We start from the raw sequence: 11,500 nt of genomic DNA on the forward strand, positions 1-11,500 counted from the left end.
GCGTTCATGGAAAATGGCTATCGTTCGCAATCGAAAGCTCATGGGAATCGACTACGGAATTGGATACGAATTGAATGGCAGCGTTAGCGGGATATTTTTATTCATCATGAGCGAGTTTCGAATATATTTGATCAGTTTGTAAAATTCTTCTGATTTTAACGATTCCAGGGGTTTTTATAGCATACCGTTTGAGGAAAAATGCAGTCTGAAGAATGTGATTGAATTCTGCATCAAAAAATTAAAAATTTTGGTCATTCATTACTTTTGAGTTTTTCAAATGTACGTTTGGTTGACGCTCGATTATAATTTAGTTAGTGGGATAGAATTTCTCATTGTTTATTAGTCTTCAAATGCTCTCTACCTGTTATCTGTATTATGTATTATTACTGATACATTGGTTTTGCATTATTACTGATTCCATCATTGTTCGAGATTTCTAACCCAATATCTGGCTTCAGCCGAACTGATTTTTGCAATAAGCCATATCCAGTAACTTGTGTATGTAATTATATATGTACATTACGACAGTTATGGAATATTACATTCTTTTTTCATAAAAAGTAAAATTACTAAAATTTATACTAAAATGAAAATAGTTCCGTTAAAATGTTACTCATAGAATCTTGAGAAAATTTTCTATTAAAGTCATTCATAAATTATTTATGAATTAATAATAATCTGACAAAAAGCAAGTCGTAAATTTTGAATGTTATATACAATTTTAAATATTTTGGCAATTTATAATTATTTCGTAATTACATTTAACATAATTGCATTTCAAATTATTTATTCTGTTTAACTTAACCGTATAATTATATTTAATATTAAAATACAATTACTGACATATTTTCAATATATGTCAGTAAAATTTAATTCTATCGGACTCTCCAATCAGAACCGGCATTTGCGGCAAAGTGTTATGATAACGCTAATGTACGAGGATTGTTCACAATCGGTGGTAGAATCGAGCGGCCTCGGCGGGCGGAATCGAACGAACCGGGCCGGAAGCTCGAAGAGGAAGTTCCGCGAACTTCCGCCGTAATCAGTCGCGCGCAGAACGGACGGTTTGAAAAATCGGCGACTTGGCGCTAATCGGATTTCTGCTCGTTAAGTCGGAAAATCGCGTTATAACCCAGTTCGACGGACGCATAGTGGCAGGCACCCTACCACTTCTGGGTTGAAAACCGATGCACACGTAAATAACATTAACACGTAAGGGCCGATGCAATCGTAAATTTCCGCCAAATGAGGGTGACGTTAAGTCTCGAAATAGGAAGCTAATCAGACGGTCCAGAATATGCATCTTTCCGCATGCATGCGACTCTCTACTCATTTTAGATATATATTTAGATTGACATTTGGCAGCAGATTTTTGATGACTCGCGTAAAAAATTATAAAAATTGACACCATATTTTTTCTACCTCTAAAGACTAACGCTACTTGGAGAAGCTTTTCAGGCAAAGTTAAAGCACAAAAATAAGCCCACTTTATAATAGACAATCTATAATTCGCGTTAAAAAAGATAGCCGTGTATTTTGATGTGTATGCTGATGTTAGTATATACGTTATTTTAATATTAATTTTATATAGGTGTATATATATTCCGTGTATATAGTTTTTAAAATATTGTTTATATTACACGTCATAAAATTATGAATAGATATTTGTATCCTAATTTCTGAATTACAGATCGAAATCGAGCTTTTTATGATATCATCATATGGAATTATGAAATTAAAAGTTGAATATTTTCTCTCCGAATATGCCGAAGGGTGGGATATTGTCTCAAACACAACGGAGGTTGTTCAACTCGGATTCTCGGGTTTTAGAATCCGCCGGAGAGCATTGTACTTAGCGCCGCTAAATGCGACCTGAAGATACGGGTTCCCGCCTTTCTAGCGCGCGGTCGACGCGGTCGAAAGCCCGCGATACGCTTTTGTCGCACACGAGATCGCGAGTTTAAGGCTCATTGCACATGCGAGACCACGAGGTAATCGGCCAATCGAGAGTGAGCGAGCTTATCGCGCGCAACGTACACGTACACGCGGACACACACACGATCGGATAATAAAGAGAGAAGAGGGTTCTTTATCTCGTATTCCGTTCTCGTGACCTTATTCGGGATCAACCAGCGCGAGAGAACCACGCCGGATGAGGCGTTATTAATAATTGGGGCTTGATTAATCGAAATGATCGTTCCCGTTGTGTTCCCAGCGATTGTATTGACGTCACTATGTGTGCGTGTATTAATTAAATTCATTTTCGAATAGAACGTTCCGTGGAAAATAGTCATTAATATGACAAAAAGAGACCGCCTATGCATGGTACATATTCGTACGAATTATTGATTGGAATTAGCGATTGGATTTTCTTCAATAAAAGTTATTTTGCAAAAAATATCATTATATTCCCTTTTTACTTTTATTTTTTTATTTAAACGTGTTGCAGTAATAATCGTCATTGATTGATTCGAAGAGATTTTTAATTGATTGCTTTTTAACGAGAGATCCAAGAGCTATTCTTTATCTTTCGGTGAAATAAGCCGAACGTAGTTACGTAATAATTTAAATAATAATCTACAATCGAAATTTGCAACTTGTATAACAGTAGCACGCGGGTGCTCTCGGGACATGCAACAGACGAATTATCTACGTAGAATTAACTGAAACTGAAGCCCGGGGCTTGCCGTCTTTCCGACGCCGAGTTGCTCACGCGACGTTATTTTAATCCCGCTTTTGCTATTGCAAAGTCGACCGACCGACTTGCAAAAATTTCAGCCTCATTCGGCTGTAATTGCGGCGAGCGTCGACGTGTGATTTGTTGGCCGATAAATCGGAATCGCGCGGCCGCCGCGGCCTCAGAAATCACTCGTTTCACCTGATTGCTCGCGCGAATATCACTCGATCCGTTCCGCAAGGGTGGTTTTAGAGAAAAAAAGGAGGAAGGAAAAAAAAGAACAAGGTTGCAATGGGTTTTAATGGGGTCGTCGATCGCCACGTCGCGTCGCTCCGATAACGCTCATTTTTCGCAATCGATGGGGAAATCGGGAGGTCGAGACAAGCGGTGATTAATATCGGCAAGGTCGGTCGAGGATATAAATTTCGCTATTACAAAATCCCATAATTATTTCTCGCGGCTGTGTACATTCGTGATCTAGTTTCTATTCCTGTAACTCCTACTCTGCGTTTAACGTTATAAATAATGACGTAATGGCTTTATGGCTCTTGGAGCGCCTTTACCTAAGAGCCTTGCCGCCATTATCTCATGCAAGTGAAATGTGAGAAAAGACGCGGCTGGAGGAAATCTTATTCTTTTATTTATATTTATTTACCGTACTATATTGCGCGCATATCAGAAATTCGTTGAGAGACTTGTTACCATGCAGGTAACCAAATAGTTTATTGGAAAAAATAACAGAAAAGTGAATATTCCAAAATCTAAAAGAAGATATATAAATACAAGAGTAGCAGCGCGACCTACTTTAGCTAAAATATCCTAAAAACTCAATTACTTAAATTATAAACCCAGTATATATTCATCTTGGCGACAACGCAAAGAATTTTATACTGAATTTAGGGGACAAGTCAGTATAATGATACATTTTTTCCATCGGTAACATTAATACCTTAAATATTTATCGCGGTCCGTAAACTCCTAAATTCAGTGTCGGTGAAATTTTTATAAATGTAGCGTCACGCGAAAAAGAACTTATTTTTAAAATGAAAAAGTAATTTATGCGATTTTAAATTAAATGTCACTAGATTGAAATAATAATTCAGTTTGTAAGAAGCAGATTAATGTAAATTCAGAGTATAGTTCCTATTTTATCAGAAGTCTTCACACAAAGAGAATTGTTAAAGCTGAATGAAAACGGTAGTCGGATAAGTAAAATTCAAAGCGATGAGATAGGCATACAACCAACATGTAACAAATATAAACGTAATTTACTGTGCTGCACGGTGCATTTTTATAATGGAAATTTGATGATGGACGCCGATAACCGAATGGTTGCTTCGAAAAAATATTTTTTTTTACGACGGTAAATAAATTAACGATTTAGTGCAACAGGATGCAGGACTGGAGCACGTTTTACGATGCATCGAGCGCCATCGGTTTTACGACACGGTGATTTATTAGGCAATATACATATAATACATTACGTGTATCACGTGTCGCATATATTGTTTTACGCGCACTTGATTGCGGCATTGTATAATGCTAATTAAAGTCTCGATCTCCACATCATAATTAGTTAATTAATTGACACGGAAGGTTGGATCGTGATCCCATTTGCAATCGTATTGTACGTTTCGTACGAAAATTGCGCGGCGAGATCCATTGGAGATTGATGCGCGAAATAATGTCATTCGTGCCTTCGCATAATTTTGTATCTAATTGACACGAATGCAATTGAAGTGCAATCTGTTTTCCATTGTCATGTTTCACAGAAAATAACGTAAATTAATAGAATAATCTGTTAATTTAGTCGCTTGCATTTTCAGTTTTTATAATATTCTAATCATTAAGTTACCATGTAGAAGGCCAAAACCTATCCAAGGGCTGTAGATTTAACAGAAGAAGAAGAAGAAAAGGAAAAAGAAGAAGCTGTGCACCATGTCCACAGTATAAAAGTTTAACAAAACTTATTTGATGAATAACCGCGCGTATGTGGCTTTAATTTTATGGCTTAGTAAAAATAAAATATATCTTTTTGTATAATAAATATAATTAATTAATTACTTGAAATTTAATGAAACTTAATGAAGCGTAGAGATTGGAGTGCTTTATGCATCCCACTTTTAATCTCGAGCGTACATTGTTTTCGCCTCTTTTGCATTATGCGTCATATCGCATTATAATGTACCCTTCGCGGCCGAAAAAAACTCTCGGAACGGAAGAGACCCTCGCGCGTACGAGAATTCGGAACAGAGTTATTGGATTAAGCGATTCGAGCGAGTCACGCGAGAACGATTATGCGACGATCGGCGATAAGAGAATTATTACGCCGGCATGCTCTGTTTGCTTGTTTGCCGATATGTACGGGTCCCCGATGAGGGTTCCATCCGACGCGCGATAATGTGGCGCAGGACAGCACAACATGCGTGATCTTCCTGCCTCGAACCATGTTTGCTTCCCCGATCTTGTTTTATTGAACGGGTCTCCAGAGGGTGGAGGGTAGAAGATGTAGTCATTTCTCGGACGGGGAAAATTAATTTCTTCGGCGAGAAAGAAGTAAGGAAAACTAAAATCGCACCACCTGAAAGATTCGATGCATAGTTCGTAATGCGTAGTTCGTAGTTTCGACGAAAGAGGAACAAAATTCAGAGTAAAAGTGAACATCATAGATATTCAATCTAGATATTCTCAAGCAGCAATCGGCAAACTATAACTCGCGTAATTATTATTTTATTTTAAATTTTGTCAATAAAAAATTTTCTCTTTTGTTATATAAGTACTTATGTAATTTTTGCTTTTTAATCCGCAAAAGTCTAAAATATTTACTATCTGATCCTTTATGGAAAAAATTTGCCTCTTCTAAAATGATAGTTTAAAAAGAATTACTAAAAAAAATAATATATTTATGTATTGTAATTACATTAATTTTAGTTGTTAATTTTCTTTAACTAATAAACTTTATTAGATTGAATATATAGACGATACCGGACGATGAAGTAAATATAGTAGGTTTGACACACATTACGTATTCTAGGATTAATTGTGGTGTTCCGATCTGAAATCACACACGGAGTAAACACGCAGCGGCCGGACGCTGGTATCTGCATGCGGAATCTCGATGGCTGTCAAATAGCGGCGAGTGTGCCTCCATCGTGCACACTTCCATCCCTCGTTTAGGTAGACGTGACTATTCTTTAAACGCGGAAGTCGATACGCGATAAGGTTGTCCGCTCTAAGGAAGATTAACGAGTCAGCTTCAAGCCGTTATCACGTTTCGATCGCGTTTTCGATCGCGAGGTTGTTTAACGCTAGCGTTTTACGTCCCGTTTAGTAACGAGCGGAATGCGCTACATAGACTGTTAATGCGTTATACATAGATTCACCTAGAGTCCCTCTGGCCAGCTTGCAGTTCAGGATATAAGAGAGAAAGAGAAAGAGAGAGAAGCGATATACATTCATATATACATTCATATCGCTTTCTCTTTCTCTCTTATATCTCTTTCTCTTTCTGTTCTCTTGCTTTTGCCAAAAAATGCCGGACCAATCAAAAGTTGCTGTCTGATGGCCAGACTCTTATTAGAGGGACTCTAGATTCATCGAACAAAATTTGAGAAAGGATCATCAATGGCGCTTCCCACACAAGAATAACTTCATTTAGCGAACGCGTGACGCCAGCTCAATTAATGTAATACAAGATACCCATATTACGCCCCACTTCGGTGATAACGATATTTAATTATATCGGAACCAACGCGTTTGCGCCTTTCGCTATCTCGATGCAAAATTTAATCGGGCGAGCGAAACAATGATTAATTAACGTTTGCAGCAGGTCGCGATTTTCCCTCGTTACGGACACGTAACCCAGCAGAATTGACGCTATTTTTGCATATCGTTGAACGGCAAAATCGCGAGAAAATACCGACACGCCAATGAAGTGTCGTAACTGTCGCCGACGCGCGTTACTTCGTCAAAGCGACAAAATAATTTGCAATTTGTGTCATTCAATTAAGTGGCGCTCGTTTTACTGAAATATCGCAGCATTCAAACGTTAATTTACCGTTTCATAAATTAGGAGGATCGTCGATCTGTCGCTCCATTTGTTATTACTTTTCGCGCAATTTCCTTTTCTTCTTCAACTGAAATACATCAGTATACAGTATACACACACACACACACATATTTTTTTTTAACTGAAATATATCATAATACGAGTTCACGTACGGAATTTACATATCAAGTGACATCCACGCGAAACATTGTGTAAAAAATCGCGTTGTATCGGGTAAAACTGAAGCAGGTCTTTTATTTTCTCTTTCGAAACAAAATACAGGTTATATGTTTGACATAGTTTTGCGTTGAAAAGAGAAGAAAGTAATATTTTGGCGATTGCCTGCAACGTGAAAAATCTACCGGGATATGCAAACTTTTGACATACAACGTAATATCGTTGACGGTATTTGATATGCCATCGTTATCTCGTGATGCAGTGATGTATTATTGAACAAGTATAATCTGCATTTCGATATCAGAAATAAGCTCGCATCGGTATTGTCGATACGTATCGGACTGACACGACCGCGTTACTCAGACGTCTCCTTCAACTCAATTTGACGAGTCACGAACCGAGGCCAACGTTCTCTTCCGCCATTGAGTCGATTTTAATGCCCTTCTCTCTCGGCGTGGCATCGCACTTAAATCGCGTTCGCTCAAGGCGCGATCGCGAAAGCAGGTACCCTCATGGCCACCGCGTGTAGCCTCGTCCGATTAAGGCCTGACTATACTACTGGCGAACTCACAATATAGGCGGTATTTATCGGGAAAAACTATATCGCGATATCGACATTTGCGTCATAATTACAAGAGCGTACTTGACAACGAGATATTGCATAATTCATGAGGAATTGTTGTTTTACAAAAGCACGAGATTTTATTCGGTCAAATTGATATTTTCATATTATTGACATTTATAAAAAAAATCATAGAACTCTCTTGTTTGATTCAACTTTTATTTGCTTGATTTTTATAGGTACACGTGTGATTTTTTTTAAATCTATCCATTCATGATTTAATCGCGTCAACAAAGTATATTAATTGGGATATGATCTACGATAAAATTATATGTTATAATAGATTGGTATTGACTTTAGTTAGTAATGAATATATTTATATATAATTACATTGCCCTTTTATATCCAATTAACGACATTGTTAATATAGACATTCTCCAATTAAAACTTAACTAGACTCGCTCACTGTTATATTAAGTTGTTCCTAAATAACTTGTCGAAAGGATAATAATCAGTTTCAGGATTTTCTCCCTCACCGGTCACCTATGCGACTTACTTTGAATAGTATTTTATAATTAAATCTTGCTTGTTTATAGAAAATTGCACTGGAGTCTTCCATATATATGTATATATATTTACAATAATTATACGTGGACGAAATTGTTGCATCGTCAGTTCTAAAACAAAGATCTGTAATAATAATTTCCGATAATAATCTGTATACAATAATAATAGCACGTTACAACAAATACGATAATATGTAACGATGATAGCTCATAATACGTGTAACAACGATACAGCTGCGGATGCCGGAGCTCGAATTATTGGGAAGAGGAAACTTCCACACCCCGCCCGTATTATTATCTTACACAGTTCGCCTGTAATAACATACCAGGATTGATTTAATTAGGGGCGGTGATTAAAACTGCATTTTCGCATGAAGGTTATCAATAATGATCGAGGCGCGTAAAACAGGTGTATAATAACATTACCGGCGCCATGCATCGGCGTGTCTACATATGTGTGTGACGTGTGTACATGAGCGGGCGCGCGCGTGTGCGTACGAATTAAATAAATTCAGTGCGCGAGGGAGAATGTTACGAGAACAAATATCGGAGGGAGGAAGCCGAGAAGCGTTACCGAGGAGGCAGCGTTACGAAACGAGGCATTAAATCACTCGCGCGCAAGCACGTGGCAATTGTAGAAGGCGAAAATGACCAAGATGGAGTTCCGCACTCAATCCCGAGCTCCATTCCGAATTGTGTGCTCTCGTATGCCGGAATTCGGTTAGCGGTAATGTAATCTGCCCGACGGTGAGGAGATACAGCACGGCGAAACAGCGTGAGTGCGGTCGTATCGCGCGACCGATATGTTGTTAGAATAAATCCGAATCTCCGGCGCACCGCGGGTGTTCCGGTGTTACAATTAATATTAATTACACGCGCGCGGTTCGAATCGCACGTAAACGAGCGAAAGCACGTGCTAAAGTCACGTTCGCTCGCAAATGTTCAGTAAATATTCATTGAGGCCGTGATTATTTCTTTAAGGGCCTTTTGTTCGACCTGCAGTGAGATTGGGAACAATTAATAGCCACCGTGCTGTTCAAATTGAAATAATAGCGTTTGTCGCAAAAATGATTACGCTCGTAGTTTTGAATTCGCGTTGAATCGGACCACGTAAAAAGACCTGATCCGAATTCACAATGCAATTTAGCGTGTTTCAAGGCACCACGTAACTACGCGGCATGTCGAGCCGCAATTGGCCCGAGAGACCAGGCAGGGCCCGAGAGATCAGTTCCGCGCAACAAGCCCCAACTCGATATTCCGCCTCGAAGAAGGGACGCCCGGCGACAGGACCGGATGACACGATACACGCGACGGACGGAAGTTAGCGACGCGACAGCGAGGGCCACTCCGGCCACTTCCAACACGATCGCCGCTCGATTCTCGACGAAATTCCGTGGCGCTTCCAAGGAAAAGTTTCGATTGCTAACGTAGTCTGATATTTCGTTTCCCGCACAGGCGTGTTCCTATATATAGAAAAACTTGATTTTCTCGATTCAACAGGAAATTGAATTTTTGCTGCGAGACCTAAATAAAACCGACGTCCTCGAGGAAAATGAGAGCATAACAATTAAATTACAAACATCGAGGTATCATGCAATAATTGTTTTATTTTACAGGACACTGCAAAATCGCGATTAGAAAGTAAGCCGGTCACAAATTCTTTACTGTGAAAGAAATTTTAGATGTAGAGATTTTAATTATCCAGTGAATATTGAATTAAAATGTTTTATCGTACGCTAATAAAATATTCCGACGAGAAATAGGAATTCAAATTTAAATGCAAATATTTAAAATTATGATATGATTTATTAGATGCGATATAAAGTCATATTAATGTAAAGTCAAAATTATAAGACATCGGGGCTTGAAATATATAATATAATCAATCTGTTTTAAAAACATTACTTTACTCTTGAGTCGAGAAAAGCAACTTTTGACACAATTGCTATTGTAAATAGGATAAGCAGCCTGGTTATCGCAAGATAAATTGTTTCTTTGTGAGACTATCAGCGAGAAATCGCTTTACTGTCGCTGTTCGTGACACTGCGCGTGTTCATAGCTTTCGTGTATCTTCGCGAACGCGATTAGCGAGCCCGATGCACTAATTGGTGGTAAAACTCGCGCATTCTTATTTTGTCTCAATGTTTGATCTTGACACGTTTGTATACATTATAGTTACCTCCATTAATTTACTCGATTGTCGTCAGTTTGACATAGAAAATGATCTTACCGATCTTGTGTACACAGAGAGAACGATTTCTTTGGATTTAGTAATCCTATTTGTTTGATTGACATTTCTTTCATTGAAACAACATATGCTTAGACGAAATAATATTTTTTTGAATGGAAAAATTTTGTTTTTATTCAAGAAAACTCTATTATTTAACGGAAAAGACACTATTATTTGAAGTAATATCTCCCAAACAAATAATATATTATTTGGTTACAATAAATGTAATAAGCGTTTTCACCGCTAGGCGGCTGCTAAACTCGTAAGTCAAATTCGACCAGAGACTGTATATAAGGCCCCACGGCGAAAGCGTCTATCACTCGCAGTTGTACACATCATTGGAATCCATCACACCAGTCACTCGAGTGATGGAGATATGACAATTATTTATTATTTATTTATTTATATATGTAGCAGTCAACCGACTACCACATATATCATATATATAAATAAATAAATAATAAATAAATGTTTAAGACATTTTTTATAAAGCATTGATATTTAAATGAAACAATAGTATTATTAAAGCGATAGAGAATATGTTTTTCGTTTCAAACAATTTTTTTATTTAAGACAAAGATATATATTCTTTGAAAAATCAAACAATCGTATTTGTTGAATCAAAAATTTGTTTGTTTGGACTATTCCAAAAGATAAATTTCTTTGAATCTAATAAAATTTATTAAATCCAAAGAAATCGTTCTCTCTGTGTAGATTTGAAAAATTCAAAGGGGCTGCAAATAATAAAACAATTTTGATGCTCGAATAATTGAATTTTGAAACTCGCAATTTTATTTGCGAGTCGTGGGATTATCTGCAGTTTTGCATATTGATTATCAAGCGATGAAATTAGTCTCTTAATTATTTCCTAATTGAATGTCGCTTTCTACAACATTTTCCAATTCTCTTTGACACTTTGGAGTCAATGCGTTTTTGCGATATAAATAAGCACGAATATCGGGTCATTAAATACTTTATAATGCAAACGCGGACTGTCTACCGTTATCCCCGAGGTGAAACGCAGTTTTCATTCCCGTCGTAAGTTCTTAAGTAATGGAAACTTTAATGGAATTCAGCACATCGCGTTCTCTCGCGCGCCTTTGCCTTCTCGATAAAGTGACAAACGTCCGCTAACTCTCGTCAGGATTGATAGGTTGCATAAAAATAATTGAAAATCACCGTTGCGTAATAGCTAACGGCAATGAAAAATTTAATAATACCCTTCTTGTAGTAATAACAA

The 11,500-nt window shown here is 37.6% G+C and overlaps 2 protein-coding genes across 9 annotated transcripts in view; one reads left to right on the forward strand and one right to left on the reverse strand.

The window, feature by feature from the left end:
• LOC139780236 (uncharacterized) overlaps positions 1 to 11,500 on the forward strand; it is a 96,499-nt gene that overhangs the window by 65,761 nt on the left and 19,238 nt on the right. The window lies entirely within an intron of this gene.
• Positions 1 to 11,500, reverse strand: part of LOC139780237 (adenylate cyclase type 5-like) — a 94,957-nt gene that overhangs the window by 55,416 nt on the left and 28,041 nt on the right. The gene's annotated exons all lie outside the window — the stretch shown is intronic.

This window comes from Temnothorax nylanderi, unplaced genomic scaffold, assembly GCF_030848795.1.
Source record: "Temnothorax nylanderi isolate EJ_2023f unplaced genomic scaffold, tnyl_v1.0 TNYL_tig0269_pilon, whole genome shotgun sequence".
NCBI lineage: Eukaryota > Metazoa > Arthropoda > Insecta > Hymenoptera > Formicidae > Temnothorax > Temnothorax nylanderi.